Consider the following 16044-nt stretch of genomic DNA (forward strand, 5'->3'; position numbering starts at 1 on the left):
AAAGAGAGTCTGGGGAGAGAGAGAGAGAGTCTGCAGAGAGAGAGAGAGGCTGGAGGGAGAGAGAGAGAGAGAGGCTGCGGTGAGAGAGAGGCTGGGGGGAGAGAGCGAGGGGCTGGGGGGGAGAGCGAGAGAGGCTGGGGGGAGATAGCGAGAGAGGCTGGGGGAGAGAGCGAGAGAGGCTGGGGGGAGAGAGAGAGAGGCTGCGGTGAGAGAGAGGCTGGGGGGAGAGAGCGAGAGGGGCTGGGGGGAGAGAGCGAGAGAGGCTGGGGGGAGAGAGCGAGAGAGGCTGGGGGGAGAGAGAGAGGGGGGCTGGGGAAGAGAGAGAGAGACGCTGGGGGGGAGAGAGAGATGTTGGGGGAGAGAAAGAGAGAGATGGGGGAGAGAGAGGCTGGGTAAGAGAGATAGAGGGGCTGGGAGAGAGTGTGAGAGGCTGGAGGAGAGAGAGAGAGGTTTGGGAGAGAGAGAGAGGCTGGGGGAGAGTGAGAGAGGCTTGGGAGAGAGAGAGAGGCTGCGGGGGAGAGAAAGAGTCTGGGGGAGAGAGATAGAGGGGCTGGGGGAGAGTGAGAGAGGCTGGAGGAGAGAGAGAGAGAGAGGCTTTGGAGAGAGAGAGAGGCTGGGGGAGAGTGAGAGAGGCTTGGGGTAGAGAGAGCGAGAGAGAGGCTGGGGGGGAGAGAGAGAGAGGCTGGGGGGAGAGAGTGAGAGAGAGGCTGGGAGGAGAGAGAGAGAGAGGCTGGGGGGTGGGGGAGAGAGAGCGAGTTATTGGCTGGAGGGGGAGAGAGAGAGAGCGAGAGACTAGGAGGGAGAGAGAGAGAGAGAGAGAGAGAGAGACGAGGAGGAGAGAGAGGCTGGGTGGAGAGAGAGAGGCTGGGTGGACAGAGAGAGGCTGGGAGCGAGAGAGAGAGAGAGGCTGGGGGTAGGAGAGAGAGAGAGCGAGACTGGCGGGGGGGAGAGAGAGAGGCAAGGGGGGAGAGAGAGAGAGAGAGAGGCAGGGGGGAGAGAGAGAGAGAGACTAGGAGGGAGAGAGAGGCTGGTGGGGGGGACTGAGAGGCTGCGGGGGGGACAGAGAGAGAGAGGCTGAGGGCAGAGAGAGAGAGGCAGGGGGGATAGAGAGAGCGAGAGAGAGGCTGGGGGTGGGGAGAGACATGGGTGGGGGGGAGAGACATGGGTGGGGGTGGGGTGGATGGGAGTGATGGGAGGGAACTCAGGCAAGACAGATCACATTCTTGCAACCACCTACAAGGGACATCGTTGCCGTGGATGATATCCAGAAGTCACAATTCATTTCATACCCAATAAACCTGTTAATTCTTACACAATGCCCCATGTATGGGGGGGGGGTGGCGAGGTGGGGGAAGGATGCACTTGGACTGGGATAAGGCACTTGGGCTGGAGGGGGGATGTACTTGAACTGGGGTAAGACACTTTGGCTGGCATTTGCTGTCTTCTGGGGAGCTCTGTCCTCTGTTGCTTCAGGAAGTCAAAATGGATTGAGTTAGAATTTGCAAAGTCAGTGAGAGCTTGGGATGGGCCGTTCCAGTTACACATTCCTGTGAAACTTCAGGGTGTGGCTTAATCTCCAAGGAGACCAATCATAGACAAAGAGTGGAGTATGGTGGCCATTTTTGCAGTACAAATAAGCACGTCCTTAAAAAAAGGGAATAAAATATGAGCAGAGTTTGAGTCCAGAAGGCTGTAAAGTGCCAAAACGAAAGATGAGGTGCTGTTCCTCGAGCTTGCGTTGAGCTTCATTGGAACAGTGTAGGAGGCCGAGGGCGGAGAGGTCAGAGTGGGAGTGGAGAGAAGAATTAAAGTGACAGGTGACTGGAAGCTCAGAGTCACACTTACGGACTGAACGGAGATGTTCTGCAAAGCGGTCACCCAATCTACGCTTGGTCTCTCCAATGTAGAGGAGACCACATCATGAGTAGCGAACACAGTATACTAAATTGCAAGCAGTACAGGTAAATCGCTGTTTCACCTGGAAGGAGTATTTAGGGCCCTGGACTGTGGGAAGGGAGGAGGTAAAAGGGCAGGTGTTGCATCTCCTGCGCTTGTAGGGGAAGATGTTGTGGGAATGGGCAGCGTGCTGGGGGTGATTGAGGAGTGGACCAGTATGTCCCGGAGGGAGCAGTCCCTTCGGAATGCTGAGAGGGGAGGGGAGGGGAAGATGTGATTGGTGGTGGGATCACGCTGGAGGTGGTCGAGGATGATCCATTAAACATGGAGGCTCGTGGGGTGAAAGGTGAGGACAAGGGGAACCCTGTCATGGTTCTGAGAGGGAGGGGAAGGGGTGAGGGCAGAAGAGCGAGAAATAGAACGGACACGGTTGAGAGCCATGGTAACCACAGTGGAGGGGAATCTTCTGTTGAGGAAAAAGGAAGACATGTCAGAGGCACTAGTGTCAAAGGTGACGTCTTCAGAACAGATGTGACGGAAAGTAATACGTCCTTACTATACAGTATAAATGCACACATAGAAATAGAAACATAGAAAATAGGTGCAGGAGTAGGCCATTCGGCTCTTCTAGCCTGCACCGCCATTCAATGAGTTCATGGCTGAACATGCAACTTCAGTACCCCATTCCTGCTTTCTCACCATACCCCTTGATCCCCCTAGTAGTAAGGACTTCATCTAACTCCTTTTTGAATATATTTAGTGAATTGGCCTCAACAACCTTCTGTGGTAGAGAATTCCACAGGTTCACCACTCTCTGGGTGAAGAAGTTTCTCCTCATTTCGGTCCTAAATGGCTTACCCCTTATCCTCAGACTGTGACCCCTGTTCTGGACTTCCCCAACATTGGGAACATTCTTCCTGCATCGAACCTGTCTAAACCCATCAGAATTTTAAACGTTTCTATGAGGTCCCCTCTCATTCTTCTGAACTCCAGTGAATACAAGCCCAGTTGATCCAGTCTTTCTTGATAGGTCAGTCCCGCCATCCCGGGAATCAGTCTGGTGAACCTTCGCTGCATTCCCTCAAAAGCAAGAATGTCCTTCCTCAAGTTAGGAGACCAAAACTGTACACAATACTCCAGGTGTGGCCTCACCAAGGCCCTGTACAACTGTAGCAACACCTCCCTGCCCCTGTACTCAAGTCCCCTCGCTATGAAGGCCAACATGCCATTTGCTTTCTTAACCGCCTGCTGTACCTGCATGCCAACCTTCAATGACTGATGTATCATGACACCCAGGTCTCATTGCACCTCCCCTTTTCCTAATCTGTCACCATTCAGATAATAGTCTGTCTCTCTGTTTTTACCACCAAAGTGAATAACCTCACATTTATCCACATTATACTTCATCTGCCATGCATTTGCCCACTCACCTAACCTATCCAAGTCGCTCTGCAGCCTCATAGCATCCTCTTCACAGCTCACATTGCCACCCAACTTAGTGTCATCAGCAAATTTGGAGATACTACATTTAATCCCCTCGTCCAAATCATTAATGTACAATGTAAACAGCTGGGGCCCCAGCACAGAACCTTGCGGTACCCCACTAGTCACCGCCTGCCATTCTGAAAAGTACCCATTTACTCCTACTCTTTGCTTCCTGTCTGACAACCAGTTCTCAATCCATGTCAGCACACTACCCCCAATCCCATGTGCTTTAACTTTGCACATTAATCTCTTGTGTGGGACCTTGTCGAAAGCCTTCTGAAAGTCCAAATATACCACATCAACTGGTTCTCCCTTGTCCACTCTACTGGAAACATCCTCAAAAAATTCCAGAAGATTTGTCAAGCATGATTTCCCTTTCACAAATCCATGCTGACTTGGACCTATCATGTCACCTCTTTCCAAATGCGCTGCTATGACATCCTTAATAATTGATTCCATCATTTTACCCACTACCGATGTCAGGCTGACCGGTCTATAATTCCCTGTTTTCTCTCTCCCTCCTTTTTTAAAAAGTGGGGTTACATTGGCTACCCTCCACTCGATAGGAACTGATCCAGAGTCAATGAAATGTTGGAAAATGATTGTCAATGCATCCGCTATTTCCAAGGCCACCTCCTTAAATACTCCTGGGGATTTATCGGCCTTCAATCCCATCAATTTCCCCAACACAATTTCCCGACTAATAAGGATTTCCCTCAGTTCCTCCCCCTTACGAGACCTTCTGACCCGTTTTATATCCGGAAGGTTGTTAGTGTCCTCCTCAGTGAATACTGAACCAAAGTACTTGTTCAATTGGTCCGCCATTTCTTTGTTCCCCGTTATGACTTCCCCTGATTCTGACTGCAGGGGACCTACGTTTGTCTTAACTAACCTTTTTCTCTTTACATATCGACAGAAACTTTTGCAATCCGTCTTAATGTTCCCTACAAGCTTCTTCTCGTACTCAATTTTCCCTGCCCTAATCAAACCCTTTGTCCTCCTCTGCTGAGTTCTAAATTTCTCCCAGTCTCCGGGTTCGCTGCTATTTCTGGCCAATTTGTATGCCACTTCCTTGGCTTTAATACTATCCCTGATTTCCCTTGATAGCCACGGTTGAGCCACCTTCCCTTTTTTATTTTTATGCCAGACAGGGATGTACAATTGTTGTAGTTCATCCATTGGGTCTCTAAATGTCTGCCATTGCCCATCCACAGTCAACCCCCTAAGTATCATTCGCCAATCTATCCTAGCCAATTCACGCCTCATACCTTCAAAGTTACCCTTCTTTAAGTTCTGGACCATGGTCTCTGAATTAACTGTTTCATTCTCCATCCTAATGCAGAATTCCACCATATTATGGTCACTCTTCATCAAGGGGCCTCGCACAACAAGATTGCTAATTAATCCTCTCTCATTACACAACACCCAGTCTAAGATGGCCTCCCCCCTAGTTGGTTCCTCGACATATTGGTCTAGAAAACCACACGAGGCCCATGCTTGAGAGAAAGTCACTCTGTGACCAGTAACCTTTATTCACGAGCACTCAAGTGATGAAGGTGGGTGGAGCTTCCCCTTTTATACCTGAAAGTCCAGGCTAGGAGTGTCTCTCACAAGTTCACCACCTAGTGGTCATTGTTCTCACAGTGTACAACTAAGGTCAGTTTATACATGGGTTACAATGATGGTTGAATACATAACATCACCTCCCCCCCGAAAGTCTTATTGGGATCACAGGTTGAGTCTCTCTGGTGGTTTACGCTCCCTTGTAGAGTGCCTGAGTTGGGGCTCCGGTTGTTGGGCGCTGGCCTGAGTGTCTGCTGTTTGCGGTGCCTCAGGCCTGTCCGGACTGCCCACAGTGACTGGGCTCTCCTCCACTTGGTTCCGGTGTTCGGTCACCTGTAGTGGAGTGAACTCGACATCGTGTTCTTCCTCTGCTACTTCTATGGGGTTGCTGAACCTCCTTTTTGTTTGAGTTGAGGACAAAGACAGGGTCATGGACATCGATATCTAGCGCCCTCGCATTCCTGTCATGGTAGTCACATTGTGACTGACGCCTGCTCTCGACAATTTCTTTCATGGTGGGGTGTATAAGGGATAACCTGGTTTTGAGCGTCCTTTTCATTAGCAGCTCTGCGGGTGGAACCCCTGTGAGCGAGTGTGGTCGGGGTCTGTAGGCAAACAGGAGGCATGATAAGCGGCTTTGTAGGGAACTCCCTTGGATTCTGAGCATCCCCTGTTTGATTATCTGCACTGCTCATTACGCCTGCCCATTAGAGGCCGACTTGAACGGTGCCGTTCTGACATGGTTAATTCCATTGCCTGCCATGAAGTCCTGGAATTCAGTACTTGTGAAGCACGGGCCATTGTCACTGACCAAGACATCTGGTAGACCATCGGTAGCGAACATTGCCCATAGACTTTCTACCGTGGCAGAGGATGTGCTTGAATTTAAAATGTCACACTTGATCGATTTGGAGTAGGCGTCTACTACAACCAAAAACATTTTTCCCATGAAAAGAAATGCATAGTCCACATGGATGCGTGACCATGGCTTGGCGGGCCAGGACAAGGGGCTAAGGGGGGCTTCCCTGGGCGCATTGCCCAGCTGGGCACACGTATTGCACCTGCGAACACAAAGTTCCAGGTCTGCATCTATCCCTGGCCACCAAACGTGTGACCTTCATCAATTGCCTTCATCATGACAATGCCCGGGTGCTCATTGTGGAGTTCTCTGATGAACACATCTCTGCCCATCTGGGGCATGACGACAAGGCTTCCCCATAGTAGGCAATCGGCCTGAATCGAGAGTTCATCCCTGCGCCTGTGAAATGGTTTAAACTCCTCAGGGCATGCCCCGTACGTGGCTGCCCAGTTCCCATTCAGGACACATTTCTTGACGAAAGACAGTAGCGGGTCTCTATTTGTCCAGACCTTAATCTGACGGGCTGTCACTGGTGAGCCTTCACTTTCGAAAGCTTCAACAGCCATGATCATCTCAGCAGCATGATCGGTAGCCCCCTCAGTAGTGGCTAGTGGGAGCCCGCTGAGTGCATCGGCACAGTTTTCAGTGCCCGTTCTGTGCCGAATTGTATAGTCATAGGTGGCTAACGTGAGTGCCCACATCTGTATGCGGGCCGATGCGTTTGCATTTATGGCCTTGTTGTCGGCCAAAAGGGACCTTAGGGGTTTGTGATCAGTCTCCAGCTCAAATTTCCTGCCAAACAGGTACTGGTGCATTTTCTTTACTGTGTATACACATGCATGTGCCTCCTTTTCTACCATCCCGTAGCCCCTTTCTGCCTGGGACAGACTCCTGGAGGCATAAGCTACCGGCTGTAACTGACCCTTGGCATTAACATGCTGCAACACACACCCGACCCCGTTGGACGACGCATCGCACGTTAAAACAAGTTTCTTACATGAGTCATATAGCGTTAACAGATTGTTGGAGCATAACAAATTGCGTGCTCTATCAAAAGCCCTTTCCTGGCTGTCCCCCCAGATCCATTCGCGACCTTTGCGTACGAGCACGTGTATTGGCTCTAACAGCGTGCTCAATTTGGGAATAAAGTTACCAAAATAGTTCAGGAGCCCCAGAAACGAACGCAGCTCCGTCTTGTTACGGGGTCTGGGTGCTCTCTGGATTGCTTCTGTCTTGGACGCAGTAGGTCTGATCCCATCTGCTGCTACTCTCATCCCCAGGAATTCTACCTCTGGAGCTAGGAAGACGCACTTCGCCTTTTTCAGTCGTAGCCCTACCCGGTCCAGTCAGCGTAGCACCTCCTCCAGGTTGCGGAGGTGTTCTTCAGTATCGCGACCCGTGATGAGGATGTCGTCTTGAAAAACCACGGTCCCTGGAATCGACTTGAGGAGCCTTTCCATATTTCGTTGATAGATCGCGGCGGCCAAACAAATCCCGAATGGTCATCTGCTGTACTCAAACAATCCCTTGTGTGTCGTGATGGTGGTCAGCTTCTTCGACTCACTCGCCAGCTCCTGGGTCATGTAAGCTGAGGTCAGGTCCAATTTTGAAAAAAGTTTGCCACTGGGTAGCGTCGCAAAGAGGTCCTCCGCTCTCGGTAGCGGGTACTGGTCTTGGAGTGACACCCGATTGATGGTGGCCTTGTAATCACCACATATCCTGATCGACCCATCCGCCTTGAGCACCGGCATAATCGGGCTCGCCCAGTCACTGAATTCGACTGGTGAGATGATGCCTTCCCTCAGCAGGCGGTCCAATTCACCTTCTATCTTTTCCCGCATCACGTACAGCACCGCTCTGGCCTTGTGGTGTACTGGCCTGGCATCCGGGTTTATGTGAATCACTAACTTGATCCCCATGAAAGTGCCAATGCCGGGTTGAAATAATGAGTCAAATTTGTCCAGGACCTGTGAGAATGATACTCACTCCACAGAAGAAATTGCATTGACATCCCCCATTTCCAGTTAATGACAGCAAGCTAACTCCTCCCCAGTAGTGCGGGACTGTCCCTCGGGACAATCCAGAATGGCAACCTGTTCTCCGAATCTTTGTGGGTCACAACTACCGTGGCACTGCCTAGCACCGGAATTATCTCCTTTGTGTATGTCTGTAGCTGTGTGTCAATCGGCGATAATTTTGGCCTCCTAGCCTTGGACGCCCACAACTTTTCGAACTGTTTGATACTCATCAGGGACTGGCTGGCCCCTGTGTCTAGCTCCATTGATACTGGGATGCCATTGAGGAGCACTTTCATCATTATCGTGGAGTCCTGGTATATGAACTGTATATGTGCGCCACATGAACTCGCTGAGCTTCAGCTTCCAGCGATTTCCCCCAGTGTTCATTTGGCCTCGTAGGGCTTGCATCGGGCCCGTCCTCCTCGTACATCAATCTGGCTGCAGGCTTCCTGCACATACGGGCCAAGTGACCGCTGACGTTGCAATTTCTGGCTGGGTGTGTGCCTCCACACCTCCAACATGAGCCGTTGTTGAAAACAAAAGGTCCATTACCAGTCCATCGTCTCTGACTGTGTCTGTAACTGTACTTAAGCACACCATTAACAGGTGTTGATGACCCCATTACTGGCCGCATTGTCCCTTGTGATGGCGTGAATCGCCGTTCAGCTAGCCATTGTCTCTGATGAATTCCCCCTCTGGGTTCGACTACATGTTGGGGCATGTCCGATTGCCCTTGTCTGCCTGGAGAACTGTGTGCTGCTTTAACAATGTTGACTCCCTGTCCATTTGCTGCATTTGAGCCCAGATTTTTGTCAAACATCATTCTGGTTTCTTCCTCCCCTGAGATAAAAGTCTGGGCCATCAAGGCCGCTGTTTCCAGGGTGAGGTCTTTGGTTTCAATCAGTTTCCTGAAAACCCCAGCGTGCCCGATGCACTCAATAAAAAAGTCTCGCAGCATCTCCGCTCTGCATGTATCAGGGAACTTACATCGGCTCGCCAGTCGCCGGAGATCTGCCACAAAGTCTGGAACGCTTTGCCCTTCTCACCGCCGGTGCATGTAAAACCGGTGTCTCGCCATGTGCATGCTGCTCGCCAGTTGAAGGTGTTCCCCGATTAACTTACTGAGCTCTTCAAACGTCTTGTCCGCCGGCTTCTCTGGCGCTAGAAGGTCCTTCATCAGGCAATACGTCCTGGATCCACAAACCGTCAGGAGTTGAGCACTGCGTTTGTCGGCCGATTCCTGTCCCAACCATTCCTTAGTGACGAAACTTTGCTGTAGTCTCTCAATAAAATCGTCCCAATCATCCTCAACACAGTACCTCTCGTCTGTGCTGCTAGTGGCCATGCTCACGTGGTTTAAATCCCAGTTTCCTGTCGCCAATGATACGTCCTTACTATACAGTATAAATGCAGACGAGGCCCATGCTTGAGAGAAGGTCACTCTGTGACCAGTAACCTTTATTCACTAGCACTCAAGTGATGAAGGTGGGTGGAGCATCCCCTTTTATACCTGAAAGTCCAGGTTAGGAGTGTCTCTCACAAGTTCACCACCTAGTGGTCATTGTTCTCACAGTGTACAACTTAGGTCAGTTTATACATGGATTACAATGATGGTTGAATATATGACAGAAACGAAGAAACTGGGAGAATGGAATGGAGCCTTTACAGGATGTGGGGTGGGAGGAGGTGTAGTCCAGGTAGCTGTGGGTGTCAGTGGGCTTATTGTGAATGTTTGTCAATAGCCTATCTCCAGAAATGGAGACAGAGAAGTCAAGGAGGGTAAGGGAAGAGATGGACCATGTGAAGGTGAAGAAAGGGTAAAAATTGGATGCAAAGTAAATGACATTTTCTAGTTCAGGGAGAGAACAAGAAACAGCACCGGTACAGTCATCAATGTACCGGAAACAATGGTGAGGGAGGGGACCCGAGTACCCACAAAAAGGAGTATTTTGTTTCCATGGAAACTAGAGTTTCACTTATCTTACAGAACAAATGCTTCATGTATGGTGAGAGGCTGAGTGTAATTTTAGGCTAACTCGCCGGGGGCGGGGGAGCGGGGCGGGGGGGGTGGGGGGGCTCCTATGGTGTAATGCCATATTTACACCCTGCCCAAGATTACTCTCCACAGATTTCAATGGAGGGTAAAATTGGGTGAGTTGTAAAACCATTGTAGCGCTCAATCCCATCACTTTCCCGGTGGGTGGGTTAATGGAAAGCCTCCTTCTATGTTTCACTATTTTTCCTGCACTGGGTGTTGATCTAAGTGGGCAGTGGAATATGAAAAGGTTCACTAGGTTGATTCCGGAGATGAGGGGGTTGACTTATGAAGATAGGTTGAGTAGGTTGGGCCAATACTCACTGGAGTTCAGAAGAATGAGAGTTGATCTTACATAGAAACATAGAAAATAGGTGCAGGAGTAAGCCATCCGGCTCTTCTAGCCTGCACCGCCATTCAATGAGTTCATGGCTGAACATGCAACTTCAGTACCCCCTTCCTGCTTTCTCGCCATACCCCTTGATCCCCCTAGTAGTAAGGATTTCATCTAACTCCCTTTTGAATATATTTAGTGAATTGGCCTCAACAGCTTTCTGTGGTAGACAATTCCACAGGTTCACCACTCTCTGGGTGAAGAAGTTTCTCCTCATCTCGGTCCTAAATGGCTTACCCCTTATCCTTAGACTGTGACCCCTGGTTCTGGACTTCCCCAACATTGGGAACATTCTTCCTGCATCTAACTTGTTTAAACCCGTCAGAATTTTAAACGTTTCTATGAGGTCCCCTCTCATTCTTCTGAACTCCAGTGAATACAAGCCCAGTTGATCCACTCTTTCTTGATAGGTCAGTCCCACCATCCCGGGAATCAGTCTGGTGAATCTTTCCTGCACTCCCTCAATAGCAGAATGTCCTTCCTCAAGTTAGGAGACCAAAACTGTACACAATACTCCAGGTGTGGCCTCACCAAGGTCCTGTACAACTGTAGCAGCACCTCCCTGCCCCTGTACTCAAATTCCCTCACTATGAAGGCCAACATGCCATTTGCTTTCTTAACCGCCTGCTGTACCTGCATGCCAACCTTCAATGACTTATGTACCATGACACCCAGGTCTCGTTGCACCTCCCCTTTTCCTAATCTGTCACCATTCAGATAATAGTCTGTCTCTCTGTTTTTACCACCAAAGTGGATAACCTCACGTTTATCCACATTATACTTCATCTGCCATGCATTTGCCCACTCACCTAATCTATCCAAGTCACTCTGCAGCCTCATAGCATCCTCCTCGCAGCTCACACTGCCACCCAACTTAGTGTCATCAGCAAATTTGGAGATACTACATTTAATCCCCTCGTCTAAATCATTAATGTACAATGTAAACAGCTGGGGCCCCAACACAGAACCTTGCGGTACCCCACTAGTCACTGCCTGCCATTCTGAAAAGTACCCATTTACTCCTACTCTTTGCTTCCTGTCTGACAACCAGTTCTCAATCCATGTCAGCACACTACCCCTAATCCCATGTGCTTTAACTTTGCACATTAATCTCTTGTGTGGGACCTTGTCGAAAGCCTTCTGAAAGTCCAAATATACCACATCAACTGGTTCTCCCTTGTCCACTTTACTGGAAACATCCTCAAAAAATTCAAGAAGATTTGTCAAGCATGATTTCCCTTTCACAAATCCATGCTGACTTGGACCTATCATGTCACCTCTTTCCAAATGCGCTGCTATGACATCCTTAATAATTGATTCCATCATTTTACCCACTACTGAGGTCAGGCTGACCGGTCTATAATTCGCTGTTTTCTCTCTCCCTCCTTTTTTAAAAAGTGGGGTTGCATTGGCTACCCTCCACTCAATAGGAACTGATCCAGAGTCAATGGAATGTTGGAAAATGATTGTCAATGCATCCGCTATTTCCAAGGCCACCTCATTAAGTACTCTGGGATGCAGTCCATCAGGCCCTGGGGATTTATCGGCCTTCAATCCCATCAATTTCCCCAACACAATTTCCCGACTAATAAAGATTTCCCTCAGTTCCTCCTCCTTACCAGACCCTCTGACCCCTTTTATATCCGCAAGGTTGTTTGTGTCCTCCTTAGTGAATACCGAACCAAAGTAATTGTTCAATTGGTCTGCCATTTCTTTGTTCCCCGTTATGACTACCCCTGATTCTGACTGCAGGGGACCTACGTTTGTCTTTACTAACCTTTTTCTCTTTAGATATCTATAGAAACTTTTGCAATCCGCCTTAATGTTCCCTGCAAGCTTCTTCTCGTACTCCATTTTCCCTGCCCTAATCAAACCCTTTGTCCTCCTCTGCTGAGTTCTAAATTTCTCCCAGTCCCCAGGTTCGCTGCTATTTCTTATTGAAACTTATAAGATAATGAGGGGGCTCGACAAGGTGGATGCAGAGAGGATATTTCCACTCATAGGGGAAACTAAAACTAGGGAACATAGTCTTAGAATAAGCGGCCGCCCATTTAAAACTGAGATGAGGGTTGTAAATCTAAGTAACTCTCTGCCCCAGACAGCTGTGGAGGCTAGGTCATTGAATATATTTAAGGTGCAGATAGACAGATTTTTGAGCGATAAGGGAGTAAAGGGTTTTGGGGAACGGGCAGGGAAGTGGAGCTGAGTCCATGATCAGATCAGCCATGATCTTATTAAATGGCGGAGCAGGCTCGAGGGGCCAAATGGCCGACTCCTGCTTCTATTTCTTATGTTCTTATGACACGACTGCCAAGTGTGTACTCACTATCACTGTGCTGCACAGTGGCATGCTCATAGAGTACACATTGTATTTCAGAGCCTCTCACTTCCCCAGTCCCTTCTGTGACTGGAGAGTTGAACGAACAGCCCAACCACTGTCCCCAGGCTCATTAATACAACATCAGTGCACACATATCATCTGAGTCATCCATAAGTCTACTGCCCATTTCCTAACTTGCACCATGTCCCGTTCACCCATCAACCTGACCTACATTGGCTCCCGGTTAAGCAAAGCCTCGATTAAAAAATTCTCATCCTTGTTTTCAAATCCCTCAATGGCCTCGCCCCCTCCCTATCTCTGTAATCTCCTCCAGCCCCACAACCCCCAAAATATCTGCGGTCCTCTAATTCTAGCCTCTTGAGCATTCCCGACTTCAATCGCTCAGCTGCCAAGACCCAAAACTCTGGAATTCTCTCCATCAACCTCTCCGCCTCTCTAGCTCTCTTTCCTGCTTCAAGATGCTCCTCAAAACCTATCTCTTTCACCAAGCTTTTGGTCATCTGCCCTAATTTCTCCTTATGTGGCCTGGTGTCAAATGTTGTTTGTAACACTCCTGTGAAGCGCCTTCTGACGTTTTTCTACATGAAAGGTGTTGTGTATCTGTAAAGCATGCACTCCCATGTTCCACCATCCCAGCATCCCTTGGGAACACTCTATATAAGCCGGCCCCTAAGGCTTGTTCCTCACTCTGGAGTGTCTGATTAAAGACTGAGGTCACTGTTACTTTAACCTCCCAGTGTGCAGCCTCATAATAGGAACATAATAACTGGTGACGAGAATACAAATCCAACGCAAAGATGCAACAAACTGTGGGCATTCTGGAGAAGTTCTCGGAGGGTGAGGACTGGGAAGCCTATGTCGAACGGCTAGACCAGTACTTTGTAGCCAACGAGCTGGACGGAGAAGGAAGCGCTGCAAAAAGGAGAGCGGTCCTCCTCATGGTCTGCGGGGCACCGACCTACAGCCTCATGAGGAATCTTCTGGCTCTGGTGAAACCCACAGATAAGTCGTATGAGGAGTTGTATACACTGGTTCGGGAGCATCTTAACTCGAGCGAGAGTGTGCTGATGGCGAGGTATCGGTTCTACACGTGCCAGCGATCTGAAGGTCAGGAAGTGGCGAGCTACGTCGCCAAGCTAAGGCAACTTGCAGGACAATGTGAGTTTGATGGCTACCTGGAGCAAATGCTCAGAGACCTTTTTGTACTGGGCATTGGCCACGAGACCATCCTATGAAAACTTTTGACTTAGAGACACCGACCCTCAGTAAGGCCATTGCGATAGCACAGGCGTTTATGTCCACCAGTGATAACACCAAACAAATCTCTCAGTACGCAAGTGCTAGCAATGTTCATAAATTAACTGCAACTGTGTTTGCGAGCAGAAATGTACAGGCCAGAACCCACGAGTCTGCAGCTGCCAGCAGGCCTCAGGTGACCCAGATGACTCAGAGTCCCCAACAAAGGATGAATGCAAGGCAATTCACACCTTGTTGGCGTTGTGGTGGCTTCCATTCAGCCTATTCATGCCACTTCAAAGGGTATGTTTGCAAGAGCTATGGAACAATGGGGCACCTCCAATGAGCTTGCAAGCTCTGCAAAACCTGCTAACCACCATGTGGCAGAGGAAGATCAGTCCATGGTGGGTCAAAGCAATTTCGAGCCTCAGAGAGAGGAGGCAGGTGCTGAAGTACACGGGGTGCACACATTTTCAACAAAATGTCCACCTATAATGCTAAACGTAAAATTGAATGCCTTACCTGTAGCCATGGAACTGGACACTGGCGCTAGCCAATCTATCATGAGCAAAAAGATGTTTGAGAGACTGTGGTGCAACAAAGCATTCAGACCAGCCCTGAGCCCCATCTACATGAAACTGAGAACGTACACCAAAGAGCTTATCACTGTCCTGGGCAGCGCCATGGTCAAGTTCACCTACGAGGGCACGGTGTACGCACTGCCACTCTGGATTGTCCCGGGCGATGGCCCCACACTGCTTGGAAGGAGCTAGCTGGGCAAAATCCGCTGGAACTGGAATGATATCCGAGCGCTATCACATGTCAATGAGGCCTCATGTACCCAGGTTCTTAACAAATTTCCTTCCTTTTTTCAGCCAGGCATTGGAAACTTTTCCGGGGCGAAGGTGCGGATCCATTTGGTCCCAGAGGCAGGACCCATTCACCACAAGGTGCGAGCAGTACCTCACATGATGAGGGAGAGAGTGGAAATCGAGCTGGACAGGCTGCAACGCGAGGGCATCATCTCCCCAGTGGAATTCAGCGAGTGGGCCAGCCCGATTGTTCCAGTACTCAAAAGTGATGGCACGGTCAGGATTTGTGGCGATTATAAAGTAACTATTAATCGTTTCTCGCTACAGGACCAATACCCGCTACCTAAGGAAGACGACTTATTTGCGACACTGGCAGGAGGCAAGACGTTCACCAAGCTCAACCTGACTTCAGCCTACATGACGCAGGAGCTGGAGGAGTCTTCGAAGGGCCTCATCTGCATCAACACTCACAAGGGACTGTTCATCGACAACAGATGCCCGTTTGGAATTTGGTTGGCTGCAGTGATTTTCCAGAGAAACATGGAGAGCCGACCCAAGTTGGTACCATAGACGGTGGTCTTTCAGGACGACATATTGGTCACGGGTTGGGACACCGCCAAGCACCTACAAAACCTGGAGGAGGTCCTCCAACGACTGGATCGCATAGTGCTGCGGCTGAAGAGGTCGAAATGCGTCTTCATGGCAACAGAAGTGGAATTTTTGGGGAGAAAGATCATGGCGGACGGCATTCTGCCCACAGATGCCAAGACAGAGGCTATCAGGAACGCGCACAGGCCACAGAACGTCATGGAGCTGCGGTCGTTCCTGGGACTCCTCAACTATTTTGGTAACTTCATACCGGGGTTAAGCACTCTTTTAGAGCCCCTACATGTGTTATTGCGCAAAGGTGAGAACTGGGTATGGGGAAAAAACCAAGTAATTGCTTTTGAGAAAGCCAGAAACATTTTATGCTCCAACAAGCTGCTTGTATTGTATAACCCGTGTCAAAGACTTGTGCTAGCATGTGACGCGTCGTCGTACGGAGTTGGGTGTGTATTACAACAAGCTAACGTTGCGGGGAAGTTGCAACCTGTCGCCTATGCTTCCAGGAGCTTGTCTAAGGCCGAGAGGGCCTACAGCATGATTGAGAAAGAGGCATTAGCGTGTGCGTTCGGAGTAAAGAAAATGCTTCAGTACCTGTTTGGCCTCAAATTTGAGCTGGAAACCGATCACAAGCCCCTCATATCCCTGTTCGCTGAAAACAAGGGGATAAATACTAATGCCTCAGCCCGCATACAAATATGGGCCCTCGTGCTATCAGCGTATAACTATACCATCTGCCACAGGCCAGGCAGCGAGAACTGTGCGGATGCTCTCAGTCGGCTACCATTGCCCACCACGGGGG

Source organism: Pristiophorus japonicus, chromosome 21, assembly GCF_044704955.1.
Source record: "Pristiophorus japonicus isolate sPriJap1 chromosome 21, sPriJap1.hap1, whole genome shotgun sequence".
Lineage (NCBI taxonomy): Eukaryota > Metazoa > Chordata > Chondrichthyes > Pristiophoridae > Pristiophorus > Pristiophorus japonicus.